The sequence below is a fragment of the Photinus pyralis genome, unplaced genomic scaffold (assembly GCF_008802855.1).
Source record: "Photinus pyralis isolate 1611_PpyrPB1 unplaced genomic scaffold, Ppyr1.3 Ppyr1.4_LG7, whole genome shotgun sequence".
NCBI lineage: Eukaryota > Metazoa > Arthropoda > Insecta > Coleoptera > Lampyridae > Photinus > Photinus pyralis.
The window spans coordinates 390,356-401,725 of NW_022170738.1; the positions used below are offsets into that span (position 1 = coordinate 390,356).

At 32.1% G+C, this 11,370-nt stretch overlaps 1 long non-coding RNA gene across 2 annotated transcripts; it reads right to left on the reverse strand.

Moving 5' to 3' along the window:
- Position 1: 1 nt before the first annotated feature.
- On the reverse strand, positions 2-11,016 carry LOC116175976. Of its 2 annotated transcripts, XR_004146397.1 has the most exons (11): positions 10,864-11,016; positions 6,742-6,786; positions 6,548-6,572; positions 6,157-6,196; positions 2,018-2,190; positions 1,369-1,429; positions 1,050-1,092; positions 847-878; positions 641-671; positions 418-461; positions 2-211 (listed from the first exon to the last, which is right to left on the reverse strand). It is a non-coding gene; the product is annotated as an uncharacterized LOC116175976 (long non-coding RNA). The 2 variants fall into 2 exon arrangements; XR_004146396.1 differs by having other exon boundaries at positions 2-461.
- Positions 11,017-11,370: the final 354 nt, after the last annotated feature.

Here is an 11,370-nt window from a genome sequence, read left to right on the forward strand (position 1 = left end):
ATTAAAATTGTATAATTTTTTTATTATATTTGATATAATATATTCAAATTCACACAATTTGCCTAAATAAATATAATTGCTGATCACTTCTATTAAGCCTAGGATTAAACAAAAATTATACCATTAATAGACAGACATGCGATCACTACTAGTTCCTTTGATATTGTGCAGCACAATGATGACTTTGGTAAGTCAATTTTGTTCTCTTTACCTGCAAAACGAAATAGTAATACAACATAAAATTATTTTTTTTTTAATTTGTTACAATCCGGTTTGAGGGACCAAGCAATCAAATCTCTTGGTCCCCCATCAAAAAATTGTTCATAATCTCCTTCTAACAAAAGAAAAGTATATGTATCTCAACGCATACAATACTTGATCCGCAGAAGGTACTCTCTCAATGTCCTATCTACGTACCTCTTTTAATTTATGTACATACGAATTCCACTATCTGTCAGTATCTGAAATAAAAACATTGAATTACTACCTAAAGTTTTAATAGAAGATAAAAAAATTTTATGAAGTAATATCTCAGAAAATAAGTTTGTCGTTCAGCAAATTTCAGACCCGAAAGATGATTTTGTGAATAGCATCATTTAGTATAGAGACTCAAAATGCAATTGACCAGTATTACACTTACCATATTGTAAAGATTGAAACGTCCAAAAGACCTGAAACACAAATAATAGTATAAGACAAGGTTACATACAGCACCCTGGTATTTTGTCATTAAGTAATCAGTTAAAAAAAGTTGTCAGTCAAGGTTTCTCAGCCCCGAAAGATGATTTATTAGAAGTCATCATAAATAATCAAAAATTAAAATGATGGATTTTCGATGTCACTTACTCGAGATGATCATAATTTTCCTCAAGTTGGACCTACAAAAAAAGACAAAAAATTATTACAAGTCGAGTGTATTGCTCATAAATTTTTTGTTTTAACTATCAGTTGGTAGTGCATGTTACAATAGTAATCAATGGTAATCATATACGGTGATTGGAATCATCATAAAGAATAAAGTGAATTTAGCAATTTACAAACCAACTTACATGATTCTTTCACTGCGATTGCGTCTCCGTGGTACTCCATGGACTATAAAAAAAATGGAGTATAAGAACATATTAGGAATTAATAAATGTTTATGTGATCATATCAGTAAGTTCCGTCTTGAAACATACCACCACAGTAAAATCTAGCAATAAATTTATACATCAGTTTGTAATCGAAATAACAACAAAAATTGTATGTAGATCTTTTTCTTGATGGTTAATAATTTGATGAATTGAAGTTATATAATATGTAAATAAATAGTCCAAATATTTGTTTTTATTTTTCTATGGGTTATCAATTTCGTACGTAAATACTTACGTTTCACATTTTCAGCCAGTGCAGCCGGTGTATAGGAAGTTTGAGCCAATAGAGTATGTCACTGTAAAAAAATGTATGGTATTATTGGAAGTCGAAGAATTTCAGATCGTGAATTTATATTTAAACGTCAGATGGTAGTGCATGGTTTAAAATATAATCACTAATCAGTTACGGTGATTAAAATCATCATGTGTATTAAGTAGTAGATTTACAAGTTACCCTTGATGTAAATTCTCCTATTGCACAAGTCGCAATTAAGAGATCATATATGTTTAAATACTATTGGTATTTTTCAGTGGTCTATAATCATGTCTGCAATATTAGATCTATGTAACCTTGATACATCTAATAAATCAACACATATTCTGTAATTAGTGACATCTAGTTTTAATTTTATTGCAGGTACTAAATTTTTCTTGAAATATTGGCATACACTCTTGCACACACAAAAGTGGTTTGCACAGATAACTTAGTCTACTAACAACATTGCAACAAAAAAATCTTTGAAATAAGTAGGATTTATGAAGGTGGTTTTGCTGTCATTTGTCATTGCAAAAATTTTCTATTTTTGAAAATGAACGCCTTTGTATTATGTATTATAATATAGCCCCCCACTCCCCACAAAGGGGTGACAAAATTGTTACTCTACCTTGTTCCACGTATCCATTGAACCTACTCCCTTGTCAGCTTGCGTTAGCGCGTCACTGCTCCCTTCATGCAAACTGTGCAGAAGAGATGTTTGCTCACTGTAGTACTTCTGGTTTCTTTATGTAGGTTTTCTCTGTATATTCTGCATAGCAATTCTCGTCCAAATTTTCCGCGCTGAGAAAAAAATGTTTAAATGTAACTAGTTTATCTAGAATGAATTTATTTATTAAAGTAATAAAAAACCAGGCAAGTTTGATAAACCGTGTAATTAGGCCGAGCGCATACATACAACTGTTGCATCGACTAAACTGTTTTGTGGAGTTTTGTACTTTTCGTGATTTCTACTCAACTAAACAGTTTAGTTGATGGAGGTGCGTATACAATCGATTTTTTTATGTCCTCAAATCGACCAGATACTGTGTACATCCTATACTCAGCAGACTTGTTAGTCGATACTCAGTGATAGATTATCTAGCTAGTGGAATATTTCATACGTTACATTCTAAGCTAAAAGAGCACCCAGACAAGTTTTTCAAAATTATAGAATGAGCGAAGAAAACTTATTTTTACTAAAGGTTTCTGCTATAGTGTAGATATGCAGGATCTAGTCTATTTGAGGTAGATTACTCTTGAGATCGATTGAAACAATAAATAATGAAATAGTTCCCGCCATGGTGACAAGAGACGTGGCGCCGCTTCCAATGCTTATACGAGACTGGCAGTCGCAGTCAGTCGCGGATCGACTGTTTGGTCGATGGTTTGTGCACATAATACAATGCATTACAAATTCAGCGCTTGATCGTTAGTTGTCCAACTTTTAAATCAAAAGCAAATCGATAAAGCTTTTTGACTTTTTTGTCGAGCAACTATCGAGTTGACAGTATGTGCGCTTAAATATATTCTTTTAAACATATGATACACAACAAAACAGTTGTTCAACTAAAAGTTGTATGTATGCGCTAGCCCTTATGGTAAAAGAAACAAATACTTTTTTAATAAAATAATTGACCAATTAGATTAAAATTTTGATTTTGGTTCCCAAATAGAAAGATCTGTGACTGCTTATTGGACAGTTTTCCCAGATAGGTGGGATAAGGAGAAGAGGATCAATCAGTGGCCACCCAGGTCGCAAGATCTCACTTGATTTTTTAGTTTCTCACCAAGACCACAGAGGTCATTTACGAATTAGAGGAAAACTATTGGCCCTAAATTGCATATTTTATGTCATGATTGGTCACACAAAAATTTTTTCAAAATGCCGGCTTGAGCACAACCTTTTCTTTTGTAGATTTTATAGAATTTCAATGAGAAGGCAACAATGAATAGTGTCCCTTGCTCTATGACCATTTTTCATGAGAATATCTAAAGACTGGACCTGGATACCTTGCAATCTGCAGGAATTTGGAAAATTTGAAATATTGCTATGCAAAACCCCTTTCTCTTTAATGACACCCTATCCTAACAACTCCTAATTAATAGGTCATTATCTCTTAATTGAAAAAATGGGAGGGGACTCATTCAACATTTCCAGTCGTACCTGGATAATTTTAAATACAAACGTTGAGGACGTGTTCATTGAATGTTTAGACATTAGGAAAGTTTTTCGTGATTAATTACATACAAGTAATATAGTATAATTTAAACAACGCCGCGAGCTGTAGCGCTTACAGTTTTTGTCGGAATTTAATGCAACAAAAACTGACTGCAAAAATACTACAAAACGACGATAATTATGTGTTTGTAACACCAAAAATTAAAGCTAATTTTTTCAAATTTTATAGCATGCCATAGAAACAATCGTTTAATAGCTGCCATTATTACAATTTAGTGTGGTAGCTAGATTAATTTTTTCAGTCAATTAACTGATGTTGCAAATGTACCTCGAGTGCAATATAAACCGTAAGCAAGGAGGGCGTCTGCATCGCGAACGATTCGCTAATCTAGATCCTCCAGAATCCACTAGACAACTTGCAAAATTATGGTTCCTTCAAAAAACCGAAGAGAGAACAGCATCAAACCAAACAGTTCATGGAGTTTTAAACAACATAATATGAAATCGTACATTCTCCAAAAAGTACATACACTGAAAGATAATTATGCTTGCAGACAAAAATTTTGCAATTACTATCTCAATCATAACAAGATCCATTGTTTCATATAAAAATTATTTGGTCAGATGCAATTTTCTTGCAAGGAGGATAGATCGGTATGTTCGCCCGATCTGACACCATTGAATTTTTTTCTGGGGCCAGACAGTGTGGACCATCAGAGACCGATAATAATTGATGTTTGTCGTGAAATACCCCAAGTGTTTTGTTACATTCCATGTATGGAGTAATTAATAGGTGCCAGTTGTGCACTGATCAAAATGGTAGTCAATTTGAGTAGAATTAACAGCATTTAAATTGGGGATATTTATAGCACTTTTGTAGTATACATAATGTTTGCTCACGATTTCTGTTCCACTCGATGCATACTGAGGATTGTTTCCATGGCATGCTATGACATTTCGAAAAATTTGCTTTTTTAATTTTTTGGGTGAAAAATTCCAATCAAAAGAATATTAATCATTGATTTAGGACAAATTCTATTAAATTCAATTTAAAAAACAATCATTCCCATTAAAATATTTAAGTAAACTATTAGTAGCGCCCAAAAATATAAATTTATAACTTTTTTTAATTACACCTAGTATGACAACACAATGCATCCAAGGTGTATACTGTATAATATAATTATGTAATTCTTCAGTTTGTTGCTAATGGTAGCATTTTAAATAATAAACCTAATAACATCAAGACTACATTGAATTTTCTAACTTAAACAGCATACTAATCCGCTACCAAAAAAGATTGGCAATAGTGATGACTGCATACATTAAACAATCAATTATAAAAATTTCAAATTCTCACAAAAAATATGGACCTCCTTCACCTGGCAATAAAATCAAGTAAAATGTTTATAGACAAATCTTAAGATTTACATCTACATTTCTTTTCTCATATTTTTAGACAAGGTACGGGCAAGTCTTTTCATGTACATATAGAAAAAAATTCATTTCACAAGTCCTTATTCTCGAAATTTAAAATCCCCAGAGACCAAATTTCTTCCAAATTAGAATTTTATTTTGTACGTTGCATTAATGCGCCATCTAGCAGATGAATTTTTTAAAAACATCGCAACGGGCATAGGTACCAAAAAAGTGTCACTTAAGTGACTTAGACCAATATGATAATAAAACAGAAACATAAACTACGGCACCTTTTTTTGATAGTACCATACACAATAGTTGTAACATCCACTTATATGCAAAAGATCATAGTATAAAAACAAAGAGTTATATTCTGAATTCTTGTAAATAGCATTTCAACCAATTTGGATATTTTTAAAATGCAAGATACACACCACTCTAAACAAAAAAAATTTGAAGGCTAGCATTAGGCAAAATAAAGTGTAGACAGCAATTAATTGTAATAGATTCATAACAGAATTTTGCAAAACAATCTCAAATAGTATTTGGCGCATCATAATGAATTACAACTTTGTTCAATATATGTATGCTTGGTACGTAAACATGGCTGTTGAGACTTGATTGGGAGGATTTCATTAAATTAAAGTATTGTCGGTTGGCTTGATTGAGATACGGAAAGCTTCAAAGAATTGCAAAAACATGGCAAAACTAAGTTTATTATATTTGGCCACTAGATAACTTCTTATCAAGGTAACATATAATCTTCATAATCCAGCTTTTGTTAATTCACTTATGGGAAGTTATAATCCCGCATCTACGTCACAGAAAAACGAAATGTGGAAACCATAACAGCTGACATAAAGATCGGGATGCAAACTGTTGTAAAATAGTATAATGTTTTAAACCCTTGAAAAATGTTACATAGGCCCAATTTTGTAAAAAGATAAACAAACAAGATAACATTAACAAGTGACATCATGTTGCGAAATGACTACAATGAAACCTATCCTAATGTAAAAATATTTATTCTTTGATAAAAGAGGGCAAACAATTTAGTGTACACGAGGCATCTATCAAAATTAAATGTTTTTCACTTTACTTGCGCTTTGCAAGCTTTGTTATCCAACAAAAAACAACAAGTCAGATGTATGTAAAATTAAAATACTAACCTTCATGTAGGAGAGTAGCAACAGCAGTCCTTCCTAGAATCTGTAAAACAAGTACAATGTAAATTTACTGGCAATTCGATACAACGAACTAATTAATTTCTAAAAAGTTTTCAGAAAAAATTCATCAATCACTAATTCTTGACGAAAGATGGTTTAAAAAGCATCATACTAAACACCAGAAACATAGGAAAATTAATAAATTCATTTATGGCAGTAGACCACTTTTAAATTGTGCAAGACTAAGTACATTGTTCAATAATGCAAGTCATAGAAATGATGATATCACTTCTACTTTAGTGTCAATGTCCTGTATGGGAATTAAGTTCTCTAATCTGCCCGAAGCCTTATATTTGCATACTTAAATAATTCAAACCTATTTTAATAGGCTCACCCTTGAAAGGAAGGTTCCCCGTTATCTGTAACAAAAAAATCAGATTAATTACAGAAGAAATTGTTGCCTTCAGTGGTCTTTTATGAAGACATCAGAAAAAGTAAACTTGTCAATCACTCATTCTTGACGAAAGATGGTGTTGAAAAACATCACGAATGCAGGTAAAGTAATCGATAAATGTTTGGTGAACTCACCTTGTGTATCCTATGGTGACCCATGTTTCAGATTACGATAGTCACCTGTAAAAAAAAAACTATTTAATAAATGGATGAAGGTCAACTTTGTTTAATTAAGTCCATTTGGCAGTTGGGTCCGCTTTTTAAGATCTGCATGAAGGGCATCTGCAAACATTGGGAATATGCCAAGCCTCTTGACACCATTATTTATGTACACCCATTAAAAGTGATTTGACGTTCTCATATTTAAACATTTGCAGAACGTACGAGGTTTTTTTATCGTCATAGTAGACAAATGTTGGCACTTTCCATCAGAATGTGAAAATCTTCTCATGTGCTCAAATTTTAGTCACTGAGCGTGAAAGCGAATTCATAAAAATTGGTGTAGTGTACGCAGAAACTCAAATTCATAAAAATTCGGAAGAACGAGAAAAATAAAAAAATTTGACAATAGAAATTACCACAAACAAATTTAAAAATATTCAAAAATCTAAAAATTCAAACTTGTATTCGACAAAGATACTTACAGAAAAATAAAACTTGCGTGGTGATCGCACAAAACATAAACAATTATAAAGCATAATACTAAACTAAAAAATTCAGAAAAATTCGGATGCACACAAAATATGATCATTCGTTCAGACAAAAACAATTCTATCACTTGGGCACAAAAATATTATTGTTCCGAGGAAGGAAGAGCAATTACAAAATAAACCTCATAATAATTCAGTCAAATTAAAATTTAAAAGGATCCATTCAGTTAACACTATTAAGTTTTTTTGTCTCAGAGGGAGAAGTAAGAGTTAGAAAAAATTCAAGTTGTTTTCTCAGAGGAGAAAAATCAAACATGAAACTTCAAGGCAAAAATTCGACAATAAACTTAAATGGAATTAAAAGAAAGTCCCAAGTATAAAAAAATGCATATTTAGCAAAATTCAAAAGCTGTGTGCGAACTAAAAAATTGCAATCATTTTTCGCGAGGGGGTGACAAGCATACAGTTAAGTGCAGACAAAAATCAAATACAGAAAAATTCAAACATGAAAGATTGAAAAACATTGGGAAAATCACGAATAAGTAACTCGAGTGAAATAAGGAGCCAAAAATTTAAATTAATTACAATTTGAAAATATCGAAAAAATATAGAAAATTCGGAAACACATTCCATAGTGTACTTAAAAATTCAAAATTATGTTCCCAAAGAGGGAATAAAATTAGAAGTAGGAATATAAATATTAAAACAAATATTAAAAACACGAAAACTAAAATCTAGTGAGAAAATTCAAAACAAAGACAAATGCTAAAATTAAAAAAAATTCACTAATTCCATACGGTTCACAAAAATCAAATTTACAAAAAACAAATAAACTCGAATATAAAGTAGGAGGTAAATTTTAAAAAAACTTGTAATAGAACGTGAGCAAAATATATAATTCCAGGAAAAAAATAAAATAAGTAAAAAGGTTTTCGCCATACGGCGCATTTTCCATACATTGATCCCAAAAGGCCATAGCTATGTGCGCTGTTTTTCCTTACTAGACATCTATGGTTACAATTTCAAAGAAATATGTCTCTCCGTAAATAAGAACGTTGACGTTGCGCCGTTCGCGCATGCACACATTTAATTTATACTTAATATCTACATGTGATGTTTGTTTTTACCAGAAGCGGCTATGGTTAAAATGTTAAAGAGAGATCTTCATAAGTAAAACAGTTGGCATTTTGCAATCTGCGCATGCGCACATTGGATTTTTACTAAGTGCGATGTGTTTGCCTTTGGTAATTTGTAGTTTTCCAATTTTACTACGTGATTTGCGTATGAAACAAGCTTAGAAAAATAAAATAATTTTTGAAAATTAATTAACAAAAATAAAACTTACATAGCGTATACACAAAAGAGAATTAATAATTATAAAGGAACAAATTTAAAATATTAAAAATGTCAACAAAATAATTCCATCAAAGATACACTCAAATTTTAAAATTTTTTTCGAGGGTAGTTGAGGGATTAAAAAATTACAAAATTCGGCCAAATTGAATTCATGAAAAATCAGTCAATGTGAACAGCCGTTTTCCCTTAGACAGAAGCAGGAATGCGATTTTCAGCATTACATAGGAAAATGAGACCCATTTAGAAAATTGAAAAAATTAAATAACCCAATAAAATCTCGAAAATAAGGATTCAAAAAAAGTTAGTGTGAACTATAAAATCAGACAATCAGGTATACAAAAATTCAAATTTAAAAAAAATTTAAAAATGGGAAGGAAAAAATCACAAAATTGAGAGTAAAAAACTTCAGAATCGCATAAAAAATTCAAATATAGACAAAAAAAGTTCAGAGCTGTTTTCCGCGACACAGAAACAAGGATACTAAAAATTCATTCAAATGCAAAGACAAAGAGAAAATTCGAAAAAAATTTATCAATTAAGACCGCTTTTACACGGCGATACAGTAACAAATGAGAAGGAAAAAATCATAAAATTGAAAATAAACATTTTAGAATTACAAAAAATTCAAACGTAGACAAAAAAAGCATGTATGTAATTCTATCAGGTGTACATAAAATTTAAAAGCAGTTTTCCGCGAAGAGGAAATAGGGATACAATAATCAAAATTCAGTCAATTGCAAAGAAAAAAGGTACGATCCGAAAAAAATCAATTAAATTAAGTGCGCTACTTGGTAAATCGAGAATAGGTGGTGGGGATTAGATAATAATCAGGTCCAAATTCAGAACAATTCAATTATTTATAAAAAAATGTTAAAAGTTTGTCCGAGGGGGAGGAAGCAATTATAACATACGTACATAATTAAATTCATGGAAACTCTACCTTAATTTGACTTTAAAAAAACCATTATGTCAACACAAATATTAACAATTGAGTAGGAAACAACAATAAAATCAGGTTGTACCCAAAAATTTCAATTTACAAACGTTCGAAAAGATCGAGTAGACAGCTTAAAGATTTCTAATAATCCAGAAAAATTTGATTAAAAAATTGGGATTCAAAGTAATTGGTGCCTTCATTCATAAGCTGTGCGGTACAACTAAAACTGGTTTAAGTATGAACCAAAATTCCGCAATCAAAAATAAGGAAAAATTTTGGTTAGTTGACCGAGTGTGCATACAAATCAGGTGATATCTAAGAGGAGGAGGGATTAAATTAAATGTACCCAAAAATCAAGTTCAGTGAAATACAAAATAATCCAAAAATTGTTTTCCCAGACTGAGGGAACAGCTTAGGAGCACACAAAATTCAAATGCAGCAAAAATTACGACTTACAAAAATTCAAATGAAATAAGTCTTAGATAACAGACCGAAACGCTCTAGTATCAGAGCGCAAGCTTCCACGGTCAGTCAGTAAGGTACGATGAGACCCCTTACGAAAGTGGGCGAAAGGTTGACGAGAACCCAGGTTTCATTCTCGGTCTGCCAGAGCATTTGTGGCATTTTTCTCATCCGTGGGGCCCACAATCGGCTTGCAAAATCGAGTACCTTGATTAATATAGGGGGTTACCATTGTGCCAGACACATTTGTTCAGTGTTCTAGATACGGTCAGAACCTAGCACACAGAGACAATGCAAATATTGGGACTATTATCCTTACAAAGCACATTGTGGTAAATGGGCAGGTTTTGTGTTGCCTATTCTTGAGCACCTACCGTTTCACCAAGCATACAAGCCAATTACGAACAGAAGCATTGCATCATCATGAACAAGGCAATTTTAATGTGACAAGAAATTAACATTTATCGACAATGGTATAACACCACAAAGTGACTTCGGAAAGGTAATGCCTCAGCACTAGTAACAAACGAAATTACTGTTTGTAACCTCAAGAGAGCAAGTCGAGTAGGTATCCTATCATGGAAGTTATAATGAGAACTACACGTAATAATTAATCTAACTTTCACACACAAAAGTATTGTCACGAAACACCTTACAGAAGAATAAATTGGCATGGAGAAAAATGCACGAAAGCAAAAATCGATAACCACGTGCAGTACCATAACCTCACATTTCCGCTGCACGTTTTCTGTAATTGCCCGTAATTAATGGGTACATTGCTAATTTTGGAATTAGTTAATAATTGTGTAAACATGACTTAGCAGAAAATGCATGAGAAAAAAGTAAACTCACCTAATTACATGGGTTGGGTGGCTCTGCGATTTTCATTATAAATGACGTGCACAGCCAACGACTTCAGTGTACGAAATGCGATGAGTGTAGAAAAACGGTAGAAACGACGCAGACAGATCGACACCAATCGCAAGTGAAAAACCTGAAGGTAACCAATCACATTACAGTTTCATGTCCTCAATTAAAATTTCTCAAAAAATTATCAAATGGGGTACATTTTCAAAAGGCTTATCTGGCTTTCTCTACATTATCAATTAAGCTTTTTAAGTTATATATTGGTCGGTTAAATATACACACAAGTTCGCGTTTTAGCAATTATAATTAAGCTAAGTATTTCAATTGATATACACTCCTCCATAAAGTTAAAACACCGCTGCTAAATCTGCTTATTTGAAAAATCCTCCTTGCTAAAACAACACGTCTGTGCGCGACGTCCGCCCAGCATTGAAAATGTAAGTACAAATCAAATTAATTTCATTTAAGTTATTTCTATTGGCTCATTTATTT